This window comes from Lissotriton vulgaris, chromosome 9, assembly GCF_964263255.1.
Source record: "Lissotriton vulgaris chromosome 9, aLisVul1.2, whole genome shotgun sequence".
Classification (NCBI taxonomy): Eukaryota; Metazoa; Chordata; class Amphibia; order Caudata; family Salamandridae; genus Lissotriton; species Lissotriton vulgaris.
Window position 1 is genome coordinate 515761797 of NC_141697.1, and position 23447 is coordinate 515785243.

Sequence of the window (23447 nt, forward strand, 5' to 3'; positions counted from 1 at the left end):
TAGAACTTCATGGATGCGGCGAATTTACACAAAGTACCATTAGAATGAGTCAAAATCCACAAGGAAAAACAGTCGCGGAGAAGGGATGCATCGGAAAACACAGCGATGCGTTAGTTCCTGAGTCCCTGGGGAGACAATGTATCAGTTCTGCTGCACGCAGGAAAAGTGTTGCGGCGAATCCTGACTGTAAGGGAAGGCTATGCGTCAAAATCCAAGTCGGTTCTGGTCTGCCAGTGATGTGGTGAAAAACGTGGCACACAGGTATGATGCGTGGAAATCCGGACAAACTGGAGATTGAAACGGCGGCAGCAAACAAGCGCTGCATCAATTTCTTCAGCCGTGATTCAATGATGCGTCGATTCTTTCAGCCGCACAGTAGGGCCTGCGTCGGAGTCAGTGCAGCGGTACCAGACTTTGGAGACACAGTGCGCTAAACTTGGACTGCAGTGGATTCCTTCCTCGGCCACGGGCCAGCGCTGGGCTGATTTTTTCGGCAACCCGCCACAAGTGCGTAGAAACCTCACAGTGGTGCTGCGTCGGGAAAAAAGGAGCTGGAAGGGGGATGCATCAATTTTGATGGTTCCAAGCAGCAAAACAACCTCCAAGGGCCCAGAACTAGAATTGGCACCACAAGGCAGGTCAGAACTCCCAACAGTGGAGTTCAGGGTTGCCGCAGATTAAGTATTTGATGCCATGAGACTTCTTAACAGGAGGAAAGCACACACAAACCCTTGGAGAAATGTCTCAGGCAGGATCTACAGCAAAATCCAGGCCTTTTCTCTCCAGAGCAGAAGCAGAAACTGCAGGCCAACCCAGTAAAGCAACACACAGCAAAGGGGCAGTACTCCTTACATCTATTCAGCTTTCCTCCTTGGCAGAGTCACCTCTTGATCCAGAAGTGCTCTAAAACTATGGGGTTACAAGTCCAATACTTATACCCGTTTTGGCCTTTGAAGTATCCATACTTCAAAGGAAAGTCTTGACTGTCCGCAAGATCCTGTCTGGCCCTGACTTGGCGCCAGACATACTACAGTGGGGGTGGAGGCAGCATTGTGTGAGGACAAGCACAGCCCTATTCAGGTATCAGTGACAACTCCTCCCACCACTCCAGCTCAGGGAGACCCATCAGCCTGATGATTAGCCTTCAGGATATGCAGGACACACCTCATTTCCTTTTGTGTGACTGTCTAAAGTGAATGCACAAACAGGCCCCTGTCAGTCTAAACCAGACATTGATTCCACAGGCAGGAAGAGCCACAGGATGGTTAAACAAGAAAATGCCCACTTTCTAAAAGTGCCATTTTCACACGACTGAAAAACCAACTTCACTAAAAGATGTATGTTTTAAATCTGAGCTCAGGGAGCCCAAACTTCAAATCTCTATCTCTTCCCAATTGGAAGTTACACTTGTAAAATGCTGCAATGCAGCTCCAATGATAGCCAAGGGAAGAGACAGGCCTTGCAATAGCGAACAACGAAATTGGAAATATTTCACTATCAGGACATGTAAAACACACCAGTACATGTTCTACCTTTCACATACACTGCACCCTGCCCACGGGGGTACCTTGGGCCTACTTTATGGATGCCTTACATGTAGAAAAGGGGAATGTTAGGCCCTTACAAGTGGGTGCACATGCCAGGTCGACATGGCAGTTTAAAACTGCAGTTACGGACACTGCAATGGCAGGCCTGAGACAAGTTTACCTGGCAACTCATGGAGGTGGAACAACCAGTGCTGCAAACCCACTAGTAGCATTTGATTTACAGGTCCTGTGCACACACAGTGCACTCTACTAGCAACGTACCAGTAAATAAAGTATGCCAATCATGGATAAACAATCAGAATCACAATTTACAGAGGTAACACTTGCATTTTGCCACTGATTAGCAGTGGTAAGGTGCCAAGAGTCCTAAAGCCAACAAAGACAGTGTCAGAAAAATAGGAGGCAAAAGGCAAAAAGTCTGGAGATAAACCTGCAAAAAGGGCCCGCTCCAACCCTGTCCACCTTTGTAAGTATTAACTGGAGCTGTCCTGCAATTCACTGAATTTTTCATGGACTTGGACCTCCTGGACCCTACTTATTGCAGTTCCACTTGTAGCATCCAGAGAGTACAGCCAGCATGCTGCCTGCTTCCTCATGGCTGGGAATAAGCCAAGGACCTTCTGATGCTGTGGTTGCCTGTTCTGCTGCCACTGATTGTCTTGAATTAGTGGAAGACTCCAGGCAGCAGCAAGCAGACTCTGGAGCATGTCCAGTACATTCATACCCCCTATATTACCAAGCATGAGACCAGTGGCCCACTGCTGATGAATTAGCCTCAACAATAAGTGATGTTCACGGGGTGCACTGTGAACGACTTCCACAAAATACTCGTGATATGGACAGCAACTATGCTCAACATTCACATCCCTCAATGCAAAATATCTGTTATCTTCATTTGCAAACTTTGGAAGCTGTTGCATATGATGGTCCACAAGCTATTTGCATCCAATTAGCCTCATGGTCCCCTTTTGCACCTAGGTTTCCACTACCTCTATTCTTCCAGTATCCAGAAGTAAGCGTTTTCCTCAAGACCCATAACCACATCACTCAGCAACACACAAACCTCAAAAGACTGTCTACTTTTTAGGTTTCGCGTGCACAGCGCTTCTGCTGTGCTTGAGAAATCAATTGTTTTTAATAGAAACTTACAAGAGACTTACATCCCACCTCCTCTCTTCCCAGGCTTCTCATTGGTTTCTGTGCGTGCCACTTGCCTTCCCTCCTTTGGTCAAACTCTATTTTCATAAAGTTTTGCCTATTATTCCAGCAGCATATTTATATAACAATTTATCACCCGGAGAGATTACGTGATTTGCATAGAAACACAGGATGTTGCACGTTGCTGCCGAGACTCAAACCGGAATCCCCAGCTCTCAAGTCAGCAGCTCTGCCCGCTGCACCACATCCTCTCCACTCCTGTGTTATCCATCAGGGAGCTCTTTCCTTCTCCTGGGTGATGATTAACGAAACCAGCTCTTTAGTCATTACATAGGCGAAACCGATGCATTACCAATGCTTGTTTTAGATACCAACACTACTGTTGTAGAAGTGCCTGCTATTCCCTTTGTTTTGTACCTGCTTGAGAGGCTCCTGAACTGGTAGGGTGGTGAATATTAAACATTCGGGAGGTATAACAATGCACACAATTGGTAGGATGATTGTGTTGCCACCATCCGATTGAACTTTGTGTTCGTTAGTCCTTCTTAAAATTAGCCTTTCTTAAACCTTTTGTGGACATATTACTGGTTCAGTACTGTATTTTATAGGTTCTGTATTTCTCTTATTTCACGTATATTCCTGGCTTCTAAACATTAGATCTCAGTGAATACTAGATTTTAAACAGCATACAGAGTGTTTGTTTCGGAGCCCGGATTTCATTGCTTTGCTGTGATCATGTTTTGAGATTAAACTTGTAGATTTATTCTGAAGACCTGAAGCACACCCTGTCTTTATTTGTAAAGTTCATATGTATTCCTTGTTTATTGTTTAGCGTGCAGCACTTGATTTATGCGCTCCGTCCCCAATGCGCATTTGGAAATCACCAAAGAGTGGTAACACGCTGCTTGCGGGTCACCGACGAGTTGCAGAGCCTCATGTACCCCTTGTATTCCAATTAATACTTGTAATCAAAATTATTTCAAATTTTCCATCCATTTTATTTCCATATGTTAACCACACTTGTCCATCACATCAAATGTACGAGGTTTCAACGTTTTTGCGTTTTAATTGTTCAAGAATTGCCCATCCGGGCCAATTCGCAGGCATCTAACGAAACTCGATTCATCCAAGTTAGCAAGATACATTTTCACCCAATGCATTTCGGTCTATTACGACCTTCATGAGGGGTATCTGTGATATTTAAAAATATACGTAAGCTACACATAGTTCACATTCAACAGCATTGAATATCAAATAATTCTTTCCAACCCCTGAGTCTAAAAACGATTGGCAAACAATTATACAAAAACATATATTCATTATATTCCCTGTTGTTGTGCACCCAAAACATTTCACCTCTATTTCAAATACGTGGTTCTGTCCCTTTTGTTAACTACCATTACTTAAAGCCCCACCAAAACAAATACAACTATGTTGCTCTAATATGAAACTGACAATTATTAAATCGATGCTGTGAATTTTCGAAGCCTCACTATTTTACCACATTTTAACCCCTTCAAACTCTTCCTCCACCCTACCTGATACATAAAACAATGTTAGTCCCCAATGCATACCTGTAATTCTCCTGCCGCTTACACAGCAGCTTAAACACAAGCCTGATCTAAATCTGCGAACCCAACTGAATTTAACCGTGCACTTCCCTCCTCACCTGTGAACAGCTAATTACAAGCCATCATATGACTGAGTGCCCCCGACCTCCAGAATCCTCATCTACACAAAACATATGAAAACACCACCTCTGAACTCCACATTTGGTGCAATACAATTTTACCCCCCCCGTGTATATCCCTAAATATTACATGTAAAATAACAAACGAAACAGATATGATTCATAGACGCAAAGTCCATTAAAAAGTCTTGTTCAATCCTGTATTTGACCTCTACTCCATAGTTCTTCCATAGCCGTGACACGCCCTGGACTGCCTTTGACGTGAAAATGTTACAATCAAATGTCCATTACTTCCTTATTCATTGGGGTGCTATAACAGGGTTGGAACAGAAGGGTATCAAATGAACTTGCAGATGACCTGAAGCACACCCTGTCTTTATTTGTAAAGTTTACATGTATTCCTTTTTTATTGTTTAGCGTGCAGCACTTGAATTTTGCGTTCTCTCCCCAATGCACATTTGGAAATCATCAAAGAATGGTGACGCGCTGCGTGCAGGTCACGGAACAGTTGCACAGCCTCATGCACCACTTGTATTCCAATTAATACTCGTATTCAAAATTATATGTTTGATATTCAATGCTGTTGAATGTGAACTATGTGTAGCTTACGTATATTTTTATGTTTAGGATGTATTTATTGAAATTTTGAGAAATCACAACATACAGACTTACATATATTTTAAAATATCACAGATACCCCTGACGAAGGTCGTAACAGACCGAAATGCATTGGGTGAAAATGTATCTTGCTGACTTGGATAAATCGAGTTTCGTTAGATGCCTGCGAATAGGACCGGATGTGCAATTCTTCAGCAATTAAAACGCCAAAACTTTGAAATCTTGTACCTTTGACGTGATGGACAAGTGTGGTTAACATATGAAAATAAAATGGATGGAAAATTTGAAATGAATTTAAATATGAGTATTAATTGGAATACAAGTGGTGCATGAGGCTGTGCAACTCGTCGGTGACCCGCAAGCAGCGCATCACCACTCTTTGATGTCTTGAGATTACCATTCTCAGTAACAATTCCAAGTTATTCTGTGCGTTTGCGGGGCTACATATTGTATTATATTGTAATTGCATTTATATAGTGCTTACTACCTCTGACGAGGGGTCAAAGCCCTTTTTCAGCGAGTAGCACGCTACTCCAGAACCCATAAAGGATTAGTGGTGATTTAGTATAGTGAAATGTGAAAGTAATTTGAGTATGGTATTCTAGTTTGCGTTGTGTATAGTTCTAGTACTTGGATTACTGTTTATACTGTTGATATATTTCGTACATGATCAGACATTGCTACCCAAAGAGTCACGAAGGATCAGAAGAGACCTACTTCTGCAGCAGTTTTAGGGAGTCATTTCTTGGGGCATTTCTGCTTTTTTTAAATTGAGATCAACAGCAATGCCTTGCATTGTGAACACAATTAAGAAAAGTCGCTGATAGTCCTTTCAATACTGAAACAGCATTAAGTTAAGGGGCAGATTGGCCACGGACAAGAGGTTTCTGACTGCACTGCCAATTGCGACTCTGCCATTTGCACTGCAACTTGCTGAAAGTGTAGAACTGGGTTTAATTTCCTGTGGAAAATGTGTTTTGGGCTGGAAGATAGCACTAAAATGATGTGGTACTTTACACTACTTTGCATCACGGGGGCTTTCCTTGGATGGTACTCAGGCATTCCCATGCAACCAACCACGGATTTTGACGTAAATCCCTACCTATTAACATTTGTTGAAGGGGATCTGCATAAAATTTGACGCCACCTAGAAACATGTGTAATGTTAGGGAAAAGTTTAATTTTCTCCAAACTTCCTCAACTATGCATTTGTACTGTACTATAAAGTACATATGCAAAGTTGGAAAAACATGAATCTCTATTTAAGCATAGTATTTTATGCTAGAAGGATAGCCTTCCAGTACAAAAGCGGTGCTGGTCAGCACACCCTTCTACTATGGTGCATGGGTTTGTGCGTGTTGCAATGCCAGTGGTCAAAGTAGACAGGTTATGAGGGGCATGACGCGCCCATACTTTTTTTATTTAAGAAAAACAGTTCCCCTACTTTTGGTGAAAAGGCAACCGCCAAGCACGGTTAATTCCAATATTTGAAATGCTTCACCTGAAATGTAATGCAGCGAGTCTCCTATGCTTTGAAGCCGAGGGAGAGGAAGACAACAAAGCAAGCCTTCCTGCCAGGGTGCCTACTTCCCTGAAAGAAATGTAAATGTACACAACTGGTTAATCTGCCATTGTAAAGGGTGTCTGGAAGCCAGTATTGGCTTTAATTGGTGGAGCCACTTAAAGCTTCCTGAAGAGACAGAATTATTCTTTTTGAGTGGTATTGGAAGGGAGTTACCAGCTGAACTCTGAAGTCTGTGCTTTTAAAGGGCAGTTATAAAAAGTAATTTCACTATGTACCGTCCAAGCATTGCTAACATCTTGTTTTGGTAGCACTTTTTTTATTTTGAACCTTTTTGTGCATTTTATAGCAGCTTATCTTTTGCTGTGTGTAATGCAAGTTTAAAATAATAACTTACATACTCACAGTGCACTCTGTCACAGACTGAGGCCTAAACATACACTAGTCACTATTCTCCAATGCACCAACCTGGTTTCAATTCTGTGGCTCTCTGGTTAGAGACGCAAACCTCTGCAGTGCATTAACTAATAGAGGTTTCATAATGTACAATATTACATTTCCCACTGATTAAAGTAACTTGCATTTATTTTTCATATAGGTTGTGCGCTATTTTATGCATGGTTACCTAAAGGTGAAAGACTGAAAAAAGTTACAGAATAGTTTGTGTTTTTGGCCACGCCTTTGACCGCACACCCATGCTCACTCACCCCACCCCCATTGGGCACAGACAGCATCAAAATTCCTACACTTTTTTGTTGTTGTTGCTCTTCGACTGCTCTGCAAGGCTGTCAAAAGTGCGTCAGAACAGGAGGAAAAAGAAGCAGCGCCATATCCTACAGACATGGCGCTGCTCTGCACTCTCCCGGTGCCGCTCTGCATGGAGTTAAATCTCATTCAATCTTGCCCTTTCTGTTTTCCCCACATCTACATCAGCTGAGCAAACCGAGAACGTGGCAAATGGAAAATCTGTTATTTTTTTGATGGATTTCCCCTTTCTATCACACTCTAGTTGAAGACCTTCTTGTCTCGAGCGATGATTAGTAGAGGCCCTCACACCTGTCCCTTTTGGAGAGCCCCTGCAATTGACTGTGCCCGAGAACATGTCCTGACACCCCCTTGCACGCACAAACAGATACAAACGCACGTACACATGCTTGCCTGACGCACTTGCTTGCTTCCAGAGTATTTCAGTCCCCACTGTCTAATTTTTTCCATTAGATGCGCGGTGGCTAAATTGGTCACCCTGGGTGAGGTCAGCTACACAGGGGAACAGGAGGTGAAAAACCTGTTCATCTAGCATGTCTGCCTCTCCCGCAGAGATTATCCCAGCACTCGCTCCAGGTTATTTTGTGACTTGATCTTTTCCGATTCCTACAAATATTCAGTTTTCCTTTTCCCTGGTAATCTTCCTCAGACATCGGAGTAGGAACCCGAAGCTAAGTGGCATCCACCAACTGCAGTGAGGTCGGTTGGACGCAGACGTCAAGGTGTGGACGCAGACAGGTGCACAACAGATGTATTGTTATTTTTAGGATTAGGGCGGGGGAATAATCAGACAAAATATACCGTTTTCAAGCCTGCAGGGTGAAATGAGGGTGTTAGATTGCTCCACTGCTCTGTGGGTAAAAAAAAGCCCGATTTAGGGCTCGATTAGGATGGCTGTTGGACCGCAACCGACGGCTTGTCAGTTGTGGTCCGACGACCGCCATCTGATGCTGCAGTTTGACCGGCGCATTTGTGTGCGGTCGGAGGGACCGTCAGACGCGTTGTGACAGGCTCAAAGAGCCCACGTGGGTGCGTCAAAAACACCTGATAATCCCTTAATGATGGCAGGTCCATCGTCGGGATTCTGACATGGAAAGGGTGTCAGAAAGCGACATTGGGGGGCCATTGCAGGGCCCACTTTCCTTGTGGCCCTCCGCATTGGCCCTCCGCATTGTGGCCCGCACTGTGTGCCAGGCACCACATGGTCCCTGCCACACCGTGCAAGTACGTTTAAAACATCATTTTTTCCAATGAAAGCTTGTGCTGCGGGCCCTTTCTGCCCGCCGCACAAGCTTGCATTGAAAAATGGATGTTTCCGACCGCCCTGTTCGCGGTCGTATCCAAATAATGTGGTCAGAATCGCCGACATGAGGTCGGGCAGCAGGGGCGGCTCTAGGCTCATGGAGGCCCTGGGCAGGGAGCGTAGGTAGGGGGCCCCGGAAGAGGGGTTATGGGTGGGGCGGAGCGTAGAGGCCAGTGAAGGGGGTGGGTCAGGGTGTTTGGAAGTGGAACAGAGCTGGAGGCTACCAAATCCCAGCCAGGGGCCACCACGCAAATATGTATCCATCCTCTGAGGATTATTATATTAAGGATATATATTGGCGGGGTGGCCCCTGGGGTTTGGTGGCCCTGTGCAGGTGCACAGCTTGCACATGCCTAAGGCCGCCCCTGCGGGCTTTTCCCAAACCACAATGGTATCAGGCCGACATTATTATTATTAATTGGGTTTTATTAAGCGCAGACTACCCGGAGGCCTCGTAGCGCTGAGTGTGACTGGGGAGACAGGTGAGGGTAGAGAAATTTACGTGAAAAGGAGGGTTTTTAGTTTCTTGCGGAATTTTAGGAGGTTGGGTTCACCACGCAGGAAGACTGGCAAAGCATTCCAAGCCTTAGCTGCATTCCAAGAATAGGAACGGCCTCCCCATCTGGCACGTTTGACTTTGTTCTCGGTGGCCAGAAAGGCTGTGCTGGAGCGCAGCGACCTGCGGGGGAGGTATGGGGTGGCCAACGAGCAGATCATTGCAGGCGCTTCCTTCCACATAGCCCTGTGCATAAAGCACATTGATTTAAACAGTGTTCTGGCCTTGATGGGTAGCCAGTGGAGTTGTTTTAGAGCAGCAGTCCCTGAGTCCCGCCGGTTAAGGCCCAGCAGGAGGCGGGCTGCTGCGTTCTGCGTGACTTGGAGCTTCTTTGTTGTAGTCGCCGGGGCCCCTAGGTACAATGCATTCCCGTAATCTAAACGGGACAGAATAATGGCTTGCACCATGATCCTGCGGGCTTGTGGGGGGAGAAGTGGTAGTACTTTCCTGAGCATGCGCATCATGCCGAAACAGGTGGCCGATACGGTCGTTGCTTGATGGTTAAAATTGAGATTAGCATCAAGCCAAATGCCTAGGCTCTTTATTTGGGGTTTGGATTGAGGTTGGGTGCCCATGCATGGGGGCCAGTTCGGGAGTGGACAGGAAATGTTTGGGTTTCCCAGAATCATAAGCTCCGTTTTATCACCATTAAGTTTCAGGTGGGAGCTGGCCATCCATTTATTAACTGCCACTAAACATTTCTCAAGACTAGGCGGGGAGGCGGTGGTTTGGTTCATGGAGACGATCAATTGAGTATCGTCAGCATATGTGACTAACTCCAGGCCAAATGAATGGACGATGTCTGCCAAAGGGAGCATATATATATTAAAAAGGGTGGGGCTCAGGGACGAGCCCTGAGGTACACCCTGATCAAGAGGCCATATCCTAGATTGTGTGGTACCCTCGACTACTCGGAAAGAGCGGTTTTCCAGGAAGGATTGTAGCCAACGAATGGCTGTTCCTGATACTCCGATTTGCTTGAGACGGTGGATGAGGATGATGGTGTTCACAGTGTCGAAAGCGGCACTCAGATCAAGCAAAATAATTGCTGTAGTGCCGCCTGCGTCCATCTGTTTCCTAGCTAGCTCAGTCACGGTCAGAAGAGCTGCTTCCGTACCCAGCCTGGGGCGGAAACCTGCCTGAGAATCATGAAGTATATTGTTTGATTCTAGGTATTGAGTGAGAGATGTGTTGATGTGTCTCTCGAGCAGTTTACTGACCCATGGGAGCAGGGATATAGGGCGGTAGTTGGCCATATTATCTGGATCCAGGGAGGGTTTTTTCAGGAGAGCTCGTACTTGGGCTTCCTTCCAGGCCGCAGGGACTATGCCGGTAATGATGGAGTTGTTAAGGATGTTGAGAATAACTGGCTGTATTGTGTCTGTGATCTTTTTTAGGTGGCAAGGCGGTGCGGGATCACTAGGGGATCCAGATTTAACTTTCCTTATAATGTGCTCCAAATCGTCTGCTCCTACTGGGGGGAACTCTTCTAGTCTGTGAGGTGTGATGCCGGGTGGCATGGTTGCTTCAAGGTCATGAGTCCACTCGACATCGTAATTAGCCCCTTAGTCTTTAAGCTCATTGTAAGGGGCTGGGCAATATATTTACTTTATGACAACTGCATTAAAGTAAATACATTTGCTGGACCCCTGACAGTGCTCTTGAAAGCTATAGGGTCCTCCTAGTGCTCTACTAAAAACTTGATCTCATACACTGTAGGGGCCAGGTGGTGGAATTAACTTAACACAATTAAGGTAATTATTTTGTCCAGCCACTCACAACGCTAGCTTTCACAAGTGTCATGCCTTCATCCAACAGGCATTATGATGTGTTGACCTTTACAATGTGTTGTAATACCATGCAGAGCGTTACCATGTATGCCTTTAGGAAATAAATGGCACCCCACTCTGTACTTCAAAGGCATTTAGGTAAGTAGCTCTGGCTTATTCCAGTAACAAAAACGTACTGCATTCATAACACACAACACTACTTCTCTAATGAGGTCTCATGGCGCAGGTATGACAAAAGTCAAATGCACACAGAGACCAATATGCGCAACATGGGCTCACAAACGTCAGTAATAAGTTGTTCCATTTCAAGTCACCAATTGGAGGATCACTTTTCTAAAGTGTATGCATCACCTCCAAATGTCAGCAATAACTTCGCACCAGGAGATCTGTGCCCCTTGGAGATCAGCCTGGGAGAGGTTATCACCGGCATTAAACAAAGTCTCGGTAACAAAGCACCCGGGCCTGACGGCCTCCCAATAGATATCATTAAATGGAACCCTGAACTTTGGGCACCCATTCTGAAAAATGTTTTTAACAGCTTACCTTTAGTGCAAATACCAGATACATGGTCTACAAGCATAATCGTGCCCATATATAAAAAAGGAGATAGAACAGATCCAATAAACTACAGACCCATCTCGCTCCTGGACAATACTCTTAAAATCTTGGGGCGAGTATTATATAACAGAATAAATGAGTGGGCCGATAATATGGGGATCTTAGAATCCTGCCAAATGGGGTTCAGAAGTGGGGTTGGAACAACCGAGCAGTGTCTAAATCTAAATTTAGTAATTGGTAAATATACCATTGCTCGGTCGGCACCAATCTACCTAGCGTTTATGGATTTATCATCCGCATTCAACCTAGTAAACAGGTCTAAACTGTGGCTAATCCTCCTAGAATATGGGTTAGAGGAATTGCTTGTACACTTTCTTGCATATTTGCACACTGACACAAGGGCACAAGTAAGGATTGGGATGGGGGGGGGGAGTGTCAGAGCCCATCAAAGTAGAAAGAGGAGTCAGGCAGGGATGCGTTTTAGCACCCCTATTATTCATCATCTATATAAACGGATTAAATAAATCTTTAAAACTGGCAAATAGTGATGTCCCAAAAATAAGGGGGGGACTGCTACCGACTTTGCTTTACGCAGATGATGCGGTGCTCATGGGTCTTACTCCGAATGCATTACGTAGCCTGGTAAAAGATTTTGCTCAATATATGGGAAAACTTGAGCTTAAAGTAAATTAAAAAAAATCTTTTATTATGTCCTGTGGCCCAGGGAAGAGACAACTAAGTGTTATTTCGGTAGGATCTGACAAACTTTACTCCACTAACACTTTCCCCTACCTAGGAATTGTTTTTGCTGCGAGCGGCTCGTGGAGTGGACATTTGGTCCACGCCACGAGCAAGTTCTCAAAATCCATTAATTCTATTCTTAGCCTTCCACGGCCTAAGAAAGTAGATGCCACAAAAGCAATTTACATTTTTTTTAAATCACAATGTGTGCCAGTAGCCACTTATGGGGCAGAGATTTGGGGTCTGGGCAAAACATCGAGTATCCAGACTGAGGAAAACCGCTTCTGTAGAAAAATCCTTGGAGCACCAATTTCCTCCTCAGAATATATTTGCCACTGCGAGCTGAACTTGCATTACATATCTGATTTTATTGCCTCTAGACCAGCAATGTTTTGGCTTGCTGTCTGGAAGAATAATTCGGCCAGCCTAAGCCATGACATTATAAGAGACTGCCTCAATTGTGAAAAAGGGATGCTGATCCCCTGGCTCTCTGGAGTTTTTAAAAAACTGAGCAGCGTAGGCAAAGGACATCTTTTCCTTGACCCTAGCAAAATTGAGACCAAAGATAAAAATATTTTAAAATCTGCACTATACGCACTTTATAGCGAAGAAAGATTGGCAAGGGAAGTTTCAGTTTCATAAACTTTTATTCGATTATCAGTTGTATAATCATAAAAAGTACATACAGATAGAAAAAGCTTTTCAGCGCATGAATGAGTTTAAAAATAAGTCGAGATATAAAGGAACATACTAAGAATAAAATTTGCAGTTCTGTGTGCTTCTAGTTAGATTAGAACATTTTGACGTATTGTTAAGACTGCTTTAAGAAAAGTCACTATAAGTTTAGCTTCATGTGGCGTGTTCAGGGACTGCAAAAAGAGAAACGCAGAATGGCATTGTCTATGGCCACTGGATCGGAGGAGTGGAATAATCCACGTTTTTCGTGGAAGTTTGTAAAATTTGCAAAATAAAACAACGTGGATCGTTGACTGTTCGGAAATTCCATCGCTTGGACACTTCATCAGGTTGCGGGACCAATTTTGAATTTCCGGAAATGAAACTAAACGGAAAAAGATGTTAAAACGAAGTCTTGTTAATAAAAAATTTTCGTGGTTTGATAAGAAATATGTCAAATATGCTTGTATGCCTTTGCCAGATTGTTGAGCACAGATTTTTCCGTTTAATGGTTTTGAGATCTCAGCTTGGTTCCGTAACTCCCTCAAGTGACCCAGACACATGGATTTTAGCTGTTTCCTGGAAATATCTTCTACTGAAGCAGGATCTTCGAAGTAGGACTCATGGCCCAGGTCTTTGAAGAAGTTCCATATGTAGGTTAGCCAAGGAATTTTTCGCCAGTTTGTCAAGGCTAAACAGTCTGTAATAAGGGATCGAGTTAAATGACATTCGGGGTTGGTCCATATTCGATGCCACAGTAAAATTGGCTGGCAGCGAATAGTGTCAACAATATATTCCATACCAAGCTCACGATGCGAAGCTAGTATCGGGGAACTTTGAGGGAGAGCTAAAATGTATTTTATGAAGCCATTCTCCGTTACTTGTAGCTGATCTATGCGTCCATGACCCCAGACTCCAGCTCCATAGGTAGCCACGCTATGGCACTTTGCATAATATATGGTCAGGAGTTCGGGTGGTGCTGGTTTCCCCAGTTTCCTCGAGAAAGAAATCAATGCCGATGTTGCCCGACGGAAGTGAAGGTTTCTGGCGTCGATTGCCTTGCGCCAGTTCACCGCGTCATCCACTAAGATTCCCAGGTAGGGGTTGACTGAGGTTTTTTCCAGTTTCATTTTATCGACCATTATCGATTTAGGGTTTTTGACCCTAGGACCAATGTGCATTGTAAAAGTTTTCTTTATGTTTATTTTGAGGCCGAGTGAGTCCATAAATGTAGCATATTTGTTTATTTGTATCTGGAGTTGGTTCAGGGTCCGTGCTAAAATGACTGAATCGTCAGCATACAGCAATGTGGGTGTCGGACGGTGATTTATCTGGGGTAAGTCCTGGCTCCCTTCCAGCATAGCCTGCTCAAGCCCGTTTGTATAAAGGTTGAACAGGAAGGGAGCCAGTACACATCCCTGTCTTACTCCCTTCGTTATTTGAAAAGGACGGGACAGCTCACCACTGGTTCCAAATCTTACTCGCCCTACAGCATTAGAGTAGAGTTCACGTAGGAAGGCTATTAATCGGGGGTCCACTCCAAGGTCACTAAGTATTTGCCAGAGTTTTGCATGTTGGACGCAGTCAAATGCCGCACTTAGGTCGACATAGACAAGGCAGATGTTACCTCCTTTGGCGCCAACATATTTCCCTGCCAGAAGGACGAGATTAAGGGCCTGTTCCACGGTCCCAAGCCCCTTCTGGAATCCATATTGCAGGTCGGTTATGATGTTGTTCTCCCGGGCCCAAGTTTGTAAACGGTCCAGGAGTACTCGACCCGCGATCTTGCCCATGGAGTCCAGAAGGGAGATTGGTCTGTAGCAAGCAGGGTCGTTGCGGTCGCCTTTTTTAAAGATGGGTAAAAGGGTTGATGTCGACCATGACTGGAAAAGCCTGACCGAGGTTACAGCTGACATAACCCGGGTGATTAGCTGTGACCAAAAGTCTACATTGTGGAGAAAGAAGTCCATTGGAACTCCGTCGGGGCCAGGAGCCTTGCCAGATTTGGATGCCCTGATTGCTTTGATAACTTCTCTGAGGTGGAAATGAATATTTATCGGGTAGATGTTGTTTCCCACTGAATGGTCCTCGTTTGTTACTGAACCGTAATCTACTGCAAAGTCCGGGGGTGGGCCAAAGATTTTTGAGAAGTGGGTGACCCAATCTTCTTCGGTTACTGCCACATCTAGGTGTTGGGTTTCTGTGCTATTGGCCAAGAAAGGAGATCTTATGACTTGCCAAAATGAGGTGCTGTCCTTTCTTTGGGTTCTGTCGTGTAGTTGTGACCATAGTTCTTGTTTGATTTGTTTTTTACGGTCCCGTCTGGCAGAATTATATGCTTTTCTTAAGTTGGAAATTTCCTGGGAGTCTCTCGTGGGTCTATGTAAGGCTTCTTTAAGGCATGAAAGTGCCTTCCGACAAGCGGTGTCAAACCACCTCGTGGTAGGGGACTTATTGTTCTTTTTTAGCATGACAAATAGTTCATTCTTTATTGTTTCTTGGATGCTTTGGAATCTACTAACGATTATTTGAGGTGACGTCTCCAAGGACATGCATTCAGATATCCAATGTTTGGTTTTTTCAAGGACCCTCTGCATCGTCTCTTCTGGGTCGATCTTAGCCCATTTAACCGTGTAGCCATTCAGTTTATTCATGGTGAGTGATTGCTGGTTAAGAGGGCTCGGCTTTGCAGAGTGGCCGTTTACCAGTTTGATGGTGATTCTTATACTGAGTGGATAGTGGTCACTTGTTGCGTTAGACCCAGTTTCAAAGTTTGCTAATTGTCCTTTAAGTGAATGAGAGGCTATTATGTAGTCTATGGTTGTTGAGTAGCCTCTTCCATGGAAAGTTGGTAGAAAATCCTGCTGCGGGTCTACCAATTCGTTCACATAATCTAAATCTAAAGAAAATATAATGTCATTCAATTTACTTCCACATGTCGAGTGCACAAAGTGGGGTATGGGGTTGCCAAGTTCGTTTTGCAGTCCACAAGTTTCTCTTTTGTGATTTGGGCACTAAGGGAGATTGAAATCGCCACCCCAGATTAAATGAGTTGTAGTTTTGTTGTTATCATTTTGCAATGAAGATAGGAACGTAGCAATCTCTACTAAATTTGACCAACAATCCGAGGTGCCAGAGTTGTTATAATAGTTGGTGAAAACATAATTATTACCATTGGTGGTTATTATCTGCATAATTTGGTATGTTGGAGACTCTAACAGTTTCGATCTAAAGGGAAGAGTATTGGCAACATAGATCATGAGCCCCCCCTTTGGTCTGCCCATATTTCCCTGCACTGCTGGGGTGAAGAAAGTTTTATATCCCGTAAGGTGTATTGGGGTTGTACACCATGTTTCTTGAAGGCAGAGTATCTGATGTTCTCTGGCTGTGTCAAGCCATAGCTCTAATGTTATTTTTGAAGACAGACCTGCGACGTTCCAATATGCAATGGAAAGACTCAGGTTAGTAGGTTCAGGGGATGCGTGAAGGAGAGGTATTTCCATCGGGGTACTCACGGTCGGAGTGTCTATTGGGTGCTTTATCTGGGTCTGCGAGGGGTTGATAGGATCTTTAGGAGTTTTTGGTGGGTGGAAGTATGAGTCGGGGCCTGTCCCAGGGGAGTCAGGGGATATGATATGGATAACATTAGTAGGATTGCAAGAGACAACAGTAGTAGTCCCCGACTTTTGATTTGTATGGGTATAGGGAGCAGGCTTAGGTGACACTCGCTGCTGGCTTAAATTTACTGGTTGGTATGTAATATTAATGTTTTTACTCTTAGGTTCAAACCTAAATGGTCAATCGACCATCTCTAGGCAGTCGAAGCGATTTTTTGTTGGGAAGCCCTGCCAGCCTTCGTATGATTGGTAGGGTCTGTCCTGCCAGTGCTGCCTTGGCCAATCTCTCGAAACATTTCTGCTTCCGTGGTCGTAGGTATACCCCACCTGCTTCCACTGATCATTTTGGGGCTGGTGCCAGTTCTAGGTTGGAGTATAGTGGTTTTGTCTCGTTGGAGGGTAAAAGAAAGAGAGGTGTCGAGCATCAATTCCACCTTTTTTCTCCAGCGAGGGCCTAGCGCAGATATAATCCACAGTGGAAGGGTCTCTACACGTTACGATGATACAGTCCCCGCGGGTCGATTTTGATGATTTACCTACCCATACTACCCTGCGGACTGTGGAGATCCCTCCTGAATGATGGGGTTCTAATGGCCTGTTGATGCTTAGCCATTGCATGACCTTGTTTTTAAGTGACCAGGCAGTTTCTGGTGTATCTTCAGTTAATTCGGGTACACCAGTGAGTACGATTGTGTATGGCGTGGCTTCTGGGGGCAAGTGGACTGGACGCCTGGGTCCTGGTATTTTTCTTGGGGTCTTTTTGGGTGATAACTGAGGTGGGACCGTTGGTTTAGATGGAGGAGGTATTGGCTTTTTAATGGAGTGAATTTTATTTGGATTACCTGTTGCGGCCCCTGTAATACCTGGGGTTACCGAGCCTATGTTAGATGTGTGTTGATTCGACACCGCAGTGGTTTTACCCTGTTGTGCTTGAGACGTTGCATTTTGCAGGTTTTGCTTTAAAACATTTTGTTTTGGATTTTGTAGGGGTGTGATAGTCGGAGTTGGTTGTTTTGTTACTTTGGATGGTTGTGGTTGGATAGAAGTTTTCGAGGGCTGAGGGACATTTCGCGGCCCTTTTTTCACTGGATGTGCGTTGGTATCAAGGAGTGTGGCAGAAAGAATTGCCAGTTGTGCTTCAAGATTCCTGATACTTAATTGTATAGGTTTCAAATGCTGAACCAAGAGGTCTTTAGTTGCAATTAATATTTGTGAGGTAGTTTTACATGTTCTACAGGGGTTATCAGCAACCTCATTAGGGGTGATAGGAAGCAAGAGGTTGGTTTCTAGAGGGAATGTTGTAATTAGTTGCAAAGATTGTGTTGTGTGACTTAGTGGATCCCTCCCCGACTCCGTGTCGTGACCTGGGAAAGAAGCCGTAGCTACTACAATGTCGGTGGGGTTTGTACTACCTAGTTTTGGGATGGCTCCTTCTCTTTCTCCTCGAAGGTAAGTATCTATGTTGGTCTGAGATCCTTCGAGTGTTTGACAGGCTACTAAATCGGGAGATGCCTCTAAGTTATCTGATGTTAATGATAGATCGGACTCGAATTGAGTTACAGATAGGTCTACTGTGGACGGGACTGTATTGATGTCAAGAGCAGTCACGGGAAGGGAAAAGTTTGGGGAGGTTTGATGAATGGGAGAAGTTGCGGTTGCTAGAGTGCCCAGCGACGATCGTTTTGCATTCATGAGGTCCAGTGACACTCTTTTTTCAAGAAGGGAGATACTCTGGTTGATTACCTCATGTGTCCGTGAGATAAATAGGTCGATCGGGCCGGTTATTTGAGCTAGCTCTTGGGCGTTCTTAGATTTGGTCTTTGCGTTGCTTCTGGTCTTGGTAGGCATGGTAGAAGTCTAATGGCTGTAGTAACCAGAGGCAAAAAGGGGGTGGCCCGGTCCGGTCTCTACCGGTCACTAACGGGCAACAACGGGCCCGCCCTTGGCCCGGGCTTCGCCCCGTGCTCCGCCCCGTGCTCCGCCCCGCGCGCGTCCCGCGTCGCTGGTGAGGTGATGGTGGTTATGAACTTATCGGCGGTGGGCGTGTCTGTGGGCGTGGCGCCTGGGGGAAGAGGAACCAGCTGGACAACGTGGGGGTTGCTGGTCCTCGCAGTCCCCCGGGTTGCAGATGATGTTTGCCCAAGCCCAAGCCTCTTACCCTGAGGACTCCAGCTGGGAGCGCTGGGCTAGCCCTGCCGATTGCAGGTCTCGCTCACACCAGCGAGTCCTCGGGGAGGCGACAGTCAGAAAGGAAACTTGTAGAGTTGCGCGGACCTTGGCTCCGTCCTGAACGCAACAGGCAGCAGGGTTTGACAGCGAAAGGTAAGTGGCACCCGCAAAGCGGGTGTCACGAAAGGTTATCGGCTGTTCGGCAGTGGGCGTGTGCGTGGGCGTGGCGCCTGGGGGAAGAGGAACTAGCTGGACAACGTGGGGGTTGCTGGTCCTTGCAGTCCCCCGGGTTGCAGATGATGTTTGCCCAAGCCCAAGCCTCTTACCCTGAGGACTCCAGCTGGGAGCGCTGGGCTAGCCCTGCCGATTGCAGGTCTCGCTCACACCAGCGAGTCCTCGGGGAGGCGACAGTCAGAAAGGAAACTTGTAGAGTTGCGCGGACCTTGGCTCCGTCCTGAACGCAACAGGCAGCAGGGTTTGACAGCGAAAGGTGAGTGGCAAGGGAAGTAACTAAACCAACTATCCAGGTTTATGTGGAAAAAGATCTGTATACACAACCAATCCCATTGTACCTTACGTTGCCAATGACAAACTGGGAGAGAGCTTTACTTTTTCGCCTGAGGGCTGGCACTGTCAGATTTTTATTATGTTTCCCATTAGGCTATTCTCTCTTAAAATCTGGAAATAATTTGTGCCCATGTGATAATGCGAGCCTCCAAACTGATTTACGCTTCTTTTTCTTTTGTACATTTTATCAAAAAAAATTTAAAATGGTTTTTAGCACTTTATTTTAAAAAACACAGACCACTCTCCCTGGTGGAATCAAATTTGATGTTGCTAACTTTGAATAATGAAGAACTGATATTTCGTGCTAGTTCCTTCCTAAGAGTTATTACTCATGTTCGGAAAACAATGGAACACCCTTAACAAATGTTTGTACCCTATTGCTATTTTATCTGTAATTAATAGTGTACTGTTTTTTTTATATATTTGTAATTATGGTCATTTATCTTGGGATTGTATTTGTATTGCTTTTATGAATTTGCAAAAATTTGAATAAAGATTTTGAATTGAATTGATTGACCAATATGTTTTCAAAGCTCGGAAACCTGAAATAAAAGAGCTTGGCATAGTTTGATAGGGAGTGAGTTACAGAAACGGAGGCCTTTATAGAGCAACCATTGGCAAAGCCAACAGGTTTCACTTACGCAAGATCTATTGGCTTTGTCTGTGTTTTTAGACATGTTGCACCACAGCAACACAGCTTAAAGTAAAGGAAAAAAGCACTATGAAACAGCCAGCGTTGACCTCGTCATATCACTTAATTTTCTTTCTTTTGTCTGAAATAAAAATGAAACACAGCCAAAAGTCCTTGCATCTGCGAGAGCTATTCGACTTGTTTAATGTTATTTGTAGCAGATGGGAGAGATGGAGGGGAAGAGCGGATATGGGGAGTCATGGGGGAGGCATCAACATAAGGGGCAACGGGAGGAAGGTGGGGGCAAGCAACACGAGGGACATGTGGGGTAGAAGTGAGGGAGCATCAACATTAGGGAAGGTGGGTAAGTGTGTGGGACAAGCAACATGAGGGGTGTGGGGGGGAAGAGGGAGGGAGCAGCAACATAAAGGAGAGTACGGGAAGTGCGGGGCAAACCAGAGGTAGGTGTGCGGGAAGGATCAGCAACACAAACTCGAGCAGAAGGAGGGTGGAGGGAGCGAATGGAAACACATGCACTCTTATAGAGTGCAAAAAAGAAAAAAAGTACCTGCTGGGCCTGCAGCTAGTCGAAGGACATTGGCAGCAGATAGGAAGCTGTACTAGGTCCATACTTCACATCAGAGAAAACACTGAATCCAGGGAGGAAGAAGGATGAAGCAGAAAGCGCTGACCAATTAGATTAAAAAAACCAAGAGTGATGTGGAAGCCACCCAATGATAAGTAATGGTAAGTAATGAGAAGGCTCTAAGCCCATTTCAACCCCTTCCATGCTGATGACGAACCCCAGCCGTCATGCACTACGGTGCTCGTGTGCTGATGACGGCTGGGGTTCGTCACGGCCCGCCCCTGTTCGTGCTGTTTACGAAAAGATTTTGCAGACAGAGCATGCATGCTGTTCAGGTGAAACTTAAAAATGCTCTATCTAATTTGGAAAGAAATTAGGATCATCGTTGAGGGATCATCAGAAGGTATGGGTTACTGCTCCACAAATGTATTACAGGAGCTTAATAATGAATTTAGTACTACTGGCTTAGTGCTAGTTTATAAAGTAACTCAGAAGTAAGCCAGGAGGAGGCATGGCTTTTAGAGGCGAACATGGCGAAAACTCTTTAGCAGAGTGCCGCCACATCAGGACAGGCATCCGACTCCATCCGTCTGCTCCACGGGCAATACAGCCTGGGTTGAGCGCAATGTGGCGGCAATCCTGTGACACCTGGTCTGCACTGTGATCCACCCACTGGCGTAACAAAAATTAAGGGGGCCACCCTGCAAGGTATGTAGAGGGGCCCCCTCCGGGCTCAATTAGGAGCTCTCCGGACAGAATGCAGTGCCGAGGGGGCCCCCTGGAGCTTCGGGCCTCCCGCACCGCGTGGGCTGCGGGGGCCTGTGTTACGCCCCTGGATCCACCATCTGGCAATAATTAAGAGGTATCGGCTGCCGCACCCACTGAGGGGCCTCTCGGGACGTGTTGCTGGAGGACCGCGATCTCACTTCGCGAGGAGACCGAATGATGGCCACTCACTGATTTGGGGGCCCTGCCGGCTGGTCTGAACAATGGGGGCTGCCCTTTCCCCCGCTGTACTGCATCGCTGGGGCCTGTGGACAAAAGATGAGCGCGTCCTCCACTGTCATACACCGTACTGATTAATGTTGTCGTTTTGGAGTATTCCCAATAAAATAAATCCAGAAGTAGCTTCAAATACATTTGTACAATTGCGATGGTCGAGACAGACTTTGACAGAGGCAGAGGGGCCACCTCCAAAGCCTGTAACTTCTGAACTATCACTGGCCTCATCAGACCTTGAATAGCGAATCAGAATTACAAACTGGCAGGTGTCTTCCCAACTATGGAGAGGGCGTGAGGTGCTTCTGCAACATAAGGCGCACTAAGCCTCCCATCACTTTTTCTTTAGTGGGTTTAAATTAATTACAATATGAGGTTCTTCCTTTTAAAAATATTTTTTATGGGTTGTTGGGGAGGTGGTTTGCACAGTTGGGGATATACACACATCAGGCTAGGCCAGTTGGCTCCTGTCCCTAGATGCACAACAACAGGTGCTTCCAGTTCACTGAGTATGGGGAGGAAGCAGTGGGTGGTGGTTGCTGGGAGGGGTTTGTTTTGGCTCGTCCAACAGATGGTACACCGAGTGCTTACTACATGACAGACACATGAGAAATCCACACTGAGATTACTCAAACCACTTACTCATGCATGGCAAGCCTGAACATGACTGTGGCACGGCGACACATCTTACCAGGCAGATTAGCAGTCCTTTAATGGAATATCAATGGCATGCTTGACAAAATCTAATGAGGGGCAGTACTCAGAGTGGTCCATAAATCCAATCCTAAAATCCTTATGCTCCAAGAGGTGCATCCCATGGGTAACCATTACCCCTTTCTGGCCCTTTGGGGTTACTCGCAGGTCAATCAAGTGGGATTTCACAGCAGCTCACGGGGCACAGCCATTTTGATCTGAAGACATATTCCATGGGGGTGTCTAGGGTGTGGCATGACAATCTCGGCTGATATGTAGCGGTGACAGGCACCTTACAGAGCTCCCCAATTTCCTTGCTTTACATCTATGCCTCTCCACCCCTTGCTGAGTTTTTGAGAAAGTTGTCAACCTCCTGTGGGAGATGCCCAATGCACCATGGATTCTGGGGGGACCTCAACAGGGTGTACAATCCTGGCTTGGATTGCTCCTTCACTTCCACAGCTGCCAGTCGCAGCCCAACACTTCTCTCAACTTTTATACACAATATGTTCCTAGTCGACATGTGGAGAGCACATCACCCAACCGAAAGTGGATACACCTTCTACTCTGGGGCATACAGATCCTTTTCCCGACTGGATAATTTTCTTATGCCCCGGCGAGATGGCCACTGTGTACTTAATATCCACATAATGGCAAGGGGCCTCTCAAATCATTTGCCAGTGGCACTGGACCTGGCTTGGGACCCAAAACACTCTAGAACGGGATGAAGGCTGAGCGGCTGAGCCATTGGATCCTCCAGGATGAGGAGTTTCGTGAGACATGCCAAAACATGAGCCAGCGATTTTTAGAACCAGGAGAACAGGAGTCAGTGTCCATCACGGGAGTCCTCTGGGAAGCCAGGCCCGAACTGGCCATAGCGGGCACCGGGCAATCCCCCGGTGGGCCGCATGGGTGGGGGCCAGTTTAGGGCCCCTGGGGGCCGTTTTGTTACAGGGTCGTTCTTGCAGCATAGCTGCAAAATCGGCCCTGTACCAAAAACCGGCCCAGGCAAAGAGCTCGGCGGTACCTCCAACCCCCCCCCCACACCACCCCCCCTGAGTGGGGAGGGGGGGCCAGCCGAGCCCTTTGCCAGGGCCGGTTGTGGTTCCCGGTCCCTGTGGGAAGCCCTCAAGGCCTCCCTGAGAGATGACATCATTAGCTATTGCAAGGGACAGAGGGAACACACTGAGCGGCAGGTGGGTTACCCCGAGGCATGAGTGCTTGACCTCGAGCAATGGTACATCGCCACGATGGAGGAGGTC